Raw genomic sequence first — 6469 nt, forward strand, 5'->3', positions numbered from 1 at the left:
GAGCGAGGCTTTCGCGTCCGCCGGCCGAAAGCAATGCGCCGCGTTGGACTTAGCCGCTGGTTGGAGGGGTCGGCTCGCGAGCGAGGCGTTTGCGTCCGCCGGCCGAAAGCAATGCGCCGCGTTGGACTTAGCCGCTGGTTGGACGGGTCGGCTCGCGAGCGAGGCGTTCGGGTCCGCCGGCCAAAAGCAATGCGCCGCGTTGGACTTAGCCGCTGGTTGGACGGGTCGGCTCGCGAGCGAGGCGTTCGCGTCCGCCGGCCGAAAGCAATGCACCGCGTTGGACTTAGCCGCTGGTTGGACGGGTCGGCTCGCGAGCGAGGCGTTCGCGTCCGCCGGCCAAAAGCAATGCGCCGCGTTGGACTTAGCCGCTGGTTGGAGGGGTCGGCTCGCGAGCGAGGCGTTCGGGTCCGACGGCCGAAAGCAATGCGCCGCGTTGGACTTAGCCGCTGTTTGGACGGGTCGGCTCGCGAGCGAGGCGTTCGCGTCCGCCGGCCGAAAGCAATGCACCGCGTTGGACTTAGCCGCTGGTTGGACGGGTCGGCTCGCGAGCGAGGCGTTCGCGTCCGCCGGCCAAAAGCAATGCGCCGCGTTGGACTTAGCCGCTGGTTGGACGGGTCGCTCGCGAGCGAGGCGTTCGGGTCCGACGGCCGAAAGCAATGCGCCGCGTTGGACTTAGCCGCTGGTTGGACGGGTCGGCTCGCGAGCGAGGCGTTCGGGTCCGACGGCCGAAAGCAATGCGCCGCGTTGGACTTAGCCGCTGGTTGGACGGGTCGGCTCGCGAGCGAGGCGTTCGGGTCCGCCGGCCAAAAGCAATGCGCCGCGTTGGACTTAGCCGCTGGTTGGACGGGTCGGCTCGCGAGCGAGGCGTTCGGGTCCGACGGCCGAAAGCAATGCGCCGCGTTGGACTTAGCCGCTGGTTGGACGGGTCGGCTCGCGAGCGAAGCGTTCGGGTCCGCCGGCCAAAAGCAATGCGCCGCGTTGGACTTAGCCGCTGGTTGGACGGGTCGGCTCGCGAGCGAGGCGTTCGGGTCCGACGGCCGAAAGCAATGCGCCGCGTTGGACTTAGCCGCTGGTTGGACGGGTCGGCTCGCGAGCGAGGCGTTCGGGTCCGACGGCCGAAAGCAATGCGCCGCGTTGGACTTAGCCGCTGGTTGGAGGGGTCGGCTCGCGAGCGAGGCGTTCGCGTCCGCCGGCCAAAAGCAACGCGCCGCGTTGGACTTAGCCGCTGGTTGGACGGGTCGGCTCGCGAGCGATGCATTCGCGTCCGCCGGCCAAAAGCAATGCGCCGCGTTGGACTTAGCCGCTGGTTGGACGGGTCGGCTCGCGAGCGAGGCGTTCGCGTCCGCCGGCCAAAAGCAATGCGCCGCGTTGGACTTAGCCGCTGTTTGGACGAGTCGGCTCGCGAGCGAGGCGTTCGGGTCCGACGGCCGAAAGCAATGCGCCGCGTTGGACTTAGCCGCTGGTTGGACGGGTCGGCTCGCGAGCGAGGCGTTCGCGTCCGCCGGCCAAAAGCAATGCGCCGCGTTGGACTTAGCCGCTGGTTGGAGGGGTCGGCTCGCGAGCGAGGCGTTCGGGTCCGACGGCCGAAAGCAATGCGCCGCGTTGGACTTAGCCGCTGTTTGGACGGGTCGGCTCGCGAGCGAGGCGTTCGCGTCCGCCGGCCGAAAGCAATGCACCGCGTTGGACTTAGCCGCTGGTTGGACGGGTCGGCTCGCGAGCGAGGCGTTCGCGTCCGCCGGCCAAAAGCAATGCGCCGCGTTGGACTTAGCCGCTGGTTGGACGGGTCGCTCGCGAGCGAGGCGTTCGGGTCCGACGGCCGAAAGCAATGCGCCGCGTTGGACTTAGCCGCTGGTTGGACGGGTCGGCTCGCGAGCGAGGCGTTCGGGTCCGACGGCCGAAAGCAATGCGCCGCGTTGGACTTAGCCGCTGGTTGGACGGGTCGGCTCGCGAGCGAGGCGTTCGGGTCCGCCGGCCAAAAGCAATGCGCCGCGTTGGACTTAGCCGCTGGTTGGACGGGTCGGCTCGCGAGCGAGGCGTTCGGGTCCGACGGCCGAAAGCAATGCGCCGCGTTGGACTTAGCCGCTGGTTGGACGGGTCGGCTCGCGAGCGAAGCGTTCGGGTCCGCCGGCCAAAAGCAATGCGCCGCGTTGGACTTAGCCGCTGGTTGGACGGGTCGGCTCGCGAGCGAGGCGTTCGGGTCCGACGGCCGAAAGCAATGCGCCGCGTTGGACTTAGCCGCTGGTTGGACGGGTCGGCTCGCGAGCGAGGCGTTCGCGTCCGCCGGCCAAAAGCAACGCGCCGCGTTGGACTTAGCCGCTGGTTGGACGGGTCGGCTCGCGAGCGAGGCATTCGCGTCCGCCGGCCAAAAGCAATGCGCCGCGTTGGACTTAGCCGCTGGTTGGACGGGTCGGCTCGCGAGCGAGGCGTTCGCGTCCGCCGGCCAAAAGCAATGCGCCGCGTTGGACTTAGCCGCTGTTTGGACGAGTCGGCTCGCGAGCGAGGCGTTCGGGTCCGACGGCCGAAAGCAATGCGCCGCGTTGGACTTAGCCGCTGGTTGGACGGGTCGGCTCGCGAGCGAGGCGTTCGGGTCTGCCGGCCAAAAGCAATGCGCCGCGTTGGACTTAGCCGCTGGTTGGAGGGGTCGGCTCGCGAGCGAGGCGTTCGGGTCCGTCGGCCGAAAGCAATGCGCCGCGTTGGACTTAGCCGCTGGTTGGACGGGTCGGCTCGCGAGCGAGGCTTTCGCGTCCGCCGGCCGAAAGCAATGCGCCGCGTTGGACTTAGCCGCTGGTTGGAGGGGTCGGCTCGCGAGCGAGGCGTTTGCGTCCGCCGGCCGAAAGCAATGCGCCGCGTTGGACTTAGCCGCTGGTTGGACGGGTCGGCTCGCGAGCGAGGCGTTCGGGTCCGCCGGCCAAAAGCAATGCGCCGCGTTGGACTTAGCCGCTGGTTGGACGGGTCGGCTCGCGAGCGAGGCGTTCGCGTCCGCCGGCCGAAAGCAATGCACCGCGTTGGACTTAGCCGCTGGTTGGACGGGTCGGCTCGCGAGCGAGGCGTTCGCGTCCGCCGGCCAAAAGCAATGCGCCGCGTTGGACTTAGCCGCTGGTTGGAGGGGTCGGCTCGCGAGCGAGGCGTTCGGGTCCGACGGCCGAAAGCAATGCGCCGCGTTGGACTTAGCCGCTGTTTGGACGGGTCGGCTCGCGAGCGAGGCGTTCGCGTCCGCCGGCCGAAAGCAATGCACCGCGTTGGACTTAGCCGCTGGTTGGACGGGTCGGCTCGCGAGCGAGGCGTTCGCGTCCGCCGGCCAAAAGCAATGCGCCGCGTTGGACTTAGCCGCTGGTTGGACGGGTCGCTCGCGAGCGAGGCGTTCGGGTCCGACGGCCGAAAGCAATGCGCCGCGTTGGACTTAGCCGCTGGTTGGACGGGTCGGCTCGCGAGCGAGGCGTTCGGGTCCGACGGCCGAAAGCAATGCGCCGCGTTGGACTTAGCCGCTGGTTGGACGGGTCGGCTCGCGAGCGAGGCGTTCGGGTCCGCCGGCCAAAAGCAATGCGCCGCGTTGGACTTAGCCGCTGGTTGGACGGGTCGGCTCGCGAGCGAGGCGTTCGGGTCCGACGGCCGAAAGCAATGCGCCGCGTTGGACTTAGCCGCTGGTTGGACGGGTCGGCTCGCGAGCGAAGCGTTCGGGTCCGCCGGCCAAAAGCAATGCGCCGCGTTGGACTTAGCCGCTGGTTGGACGGGTCGGCTCGCGAGCGAGGCGTTCGGGTCCGACGGCCGAAAGCAATGCGCCGCGTTGGACTTAGCCGCTGGTTGGACGGGTCGGCTCGCGAGCGAGGCGTTCGGGTCCGACGGCCGAAAGCAATGCGCCGCGTTGGACTTAGCCGCTGGTTGGAGGGGTCGGCTCGCGAGCGAGGCGTTCGCGTCCGCCGGCCAAAAGCAACGCGCCGCGTTGGACTTAGCCGCTGGTTGGACGGGTCGGCTCGCGAGCGAGGCATTCGCGTCCGCCGGCCAAAAGCAATGCGCCGCGTTGGACTTAGCCGCTGGTTGGACGGGTCGGCTCGCGAGCGAGGCGTTCGCGTCCGCCGGCCAAAAGCAATGCGCCGCGTTGGACTTAGCCGCTGTTTGGACGAGTCGGCTCGCGAGCGAGGCGTTCGGGTCCGACGGCCGAAAGCAATGCGCCGCGTTGGACTTAGCCGCTGGTTGGACGGGTCGGCTCGCGAGCGAGGCGTTCGGGTCTGCCGGCCAAAAGCAATGCGCCGCGTTGGACTTAGCCGCTGGTTGGACGGGTCGGCTCGCGAGCGAGGCGTTCGGGTCCGCCGGCCAAAAGCAATGCGCCGCGTTGGACTTAGCCGCTGTTTGGACGGGTCGGCTCGCGAGCGAGGCGTTCGCGTCCGCCGGCCGAAAGCAATGCACCGCGTTGGACTTAGCCGCTGGTTGGACGGGTCGGCTCGCGAGCGAGGCGTTCGCGTCCGCCGGCCAAAAGCAATGCGCCGCGTTGGACTTAGCCGCTGGTTGGACGGGTCGGCTCGCGAGCGAGGCTTTCGCGTCCGCCGGCCGAAAGCAATGCGCCGCGTTGGACTTAGCCGCTGGTTGGAGGGGTCGGCTCGCGAGCGAGGCGTTTGCGTCCGCCGGCCGAAAGCAATGCGCCGCGTTGGACTTAGCCGCTGGTTGGACGGGTCGGCTCGCGAGCGAGGCTTTCGCGTCCGCCGGCCGAAAGCAATGCGCCGCGTTGGACTTAGCCGCTGGTTGGAGGGGTCGGCTCGCGAGCGAGGCGTTCGGGTCCGTCGGCCGAAAGCAATGCGCCGCGTTGGACTTAGCCGCTGGTTGGACGGGTCGGCTCGCGAGCGAGGCTTTCGCGTCCGCCGGCCGAAAGCAATGCGCCGCGTTGGACTTAGCCGCTGGTTGGAGGGGTCGGCTCGCGAGCGAGGCGTTTGCGTCCGCCGGCCGAAAGCAATGCGCCGCGTTGGACTTAGCCGCTGGTTGGAGGGGTCGGCTCGCGAGCGAGGCGTTTGCGTCCGCCGGCCGAAAGCAATGCGCCGCGTTGGACTTAGCCGCTGGTTGGAGGGGTCGGCTCGCGAGCGAGGCGTTCGGGTCCGTCGGCCGAAAGCAATGCGCCGCGTTGGACTTAGCCGCTGGTTGGACGGGTCGGCTCGCGAGCGAGGCTTTCGCGTCCGCCGGCCGAAAGCAATGCGCCGCGTTGGACTTAGCCGCTGGTTGGAGGGGTCGGCTCGCGAGCGAGGCGTTTGCGTCCGCCGGCCGAAAGCAATGCGCCGCGTTGGACTTAGCCGCTGGTTGGAGGGGTCGGCTCGCGAGCGAGGCGTTCGGGTCCGTCGGCCGAAAGCAATGCGCCGCGTTGGACTTAGCCGCTGGTTGGACGGGTCGGCTCGCGAGCGAGGCTTTCGCGTCCGCCGGCCGAAAGCAATGCGCCGCGTTGGACTTAGCCGCTGGTTGGAGGGGTCGGCTCGCGAGCGAGGCGTTTGCGTCCGCCGGCCGAAAGCAATGCGCCGCGTTGGACTTAGCCGCTGGTTGGACGGGTCGGCTCGCGAGCGAGGCGTTCGGGTCCGCCGGCCAAAAGCAATGCGCCGCGTTGGACTTAGCCGCTGGTTGGACGGGTCGGCTCGCGAGCGAGGCGTTCGCGTCCGCCGGCCGAAAGCAATGCACCGCGTTGGACTTAGCCGCTGGTTGGACGGGTCGGCTCGCGAGCGAGGCGTTCGCGTCCGCCGGCCAAAAGCAATGCGCCGCGTTGGACTTAGCCGCTGGTTGGAGGGGTCGGCTCGCGAGCGAGGCGTTCGGGTCCGACGGCCGAAAGCAATGCGCCGCGTTGGACTTAGCCGCTGTTTGGACGGGTCGGCTCGCGAGCGAGGCGTTCGCGTCCGCCGGCCGAAAGCAATGCACCGCGTTGGACTTAGCCGCTGGTTGGACGGGTCGGCTCGCGAGCGAGGCGTTCGCGTCCGCCGGCCAAAAGCAATGCGCCGCGTTGGACTTAGCCGCTGGTTGGACGGGTCGCTCGCGAGCGAGGCGTTCGGGTCCGACGGCCGAAAGCAATGCGCCGCGTTGGACTTAGCCGCTGGTTGGACGGGTCGGCTCGCGAGCGAGGCGTTCGGGTCCGACGGCCGAAAGCAATGCGCCGCGTTGGACTTAGCCGCTGGTTGGACGGGTCGGCTCGCGAGCGAGGCGTTCGGGTCCGCCGGCCAAAAGCAATGCGCCGCGTTGGACTTAGCCGCTGGTTGGACGGGTCGGCTCGCGAGCGAGGCGTTCGCGTCCGCCGGCCAAAAGCAATGCGCCGCGTTGGACTTAGCCGCTGGTTGGAGGGGTCGGCTCGCGAGCGAGGCGTTCGGGTCCGACGGCCGAAAGCAATGCGCCGCGTTGGACTTAGCCGCTGTTTGGACGGGTCGGCTCGCGAGCGAGGCGTTCGCGTCCGCCGGCCGAAAGCAATGCACCGCGTTGGACTTAGCCGCTGGTTGGACGGGTCGGCTCG

Source organism: Prorops nasuta, unplaced genomic scaffold (assembly GCF_024137725.1).
Source record: "Prorops nasuta isolate Cenicafe-Biocafe unplaced genomic scaffold, Cenicafe_Pnas_1.2 PNAS00148, whole genome shotgun sequence".
Taxonomy (NCBI): Eukaryota; Metazoa; Arthropoda; class Insecta; order Hymenoptera; family Bethylidae; genus Prorops; species Prorops nasuta.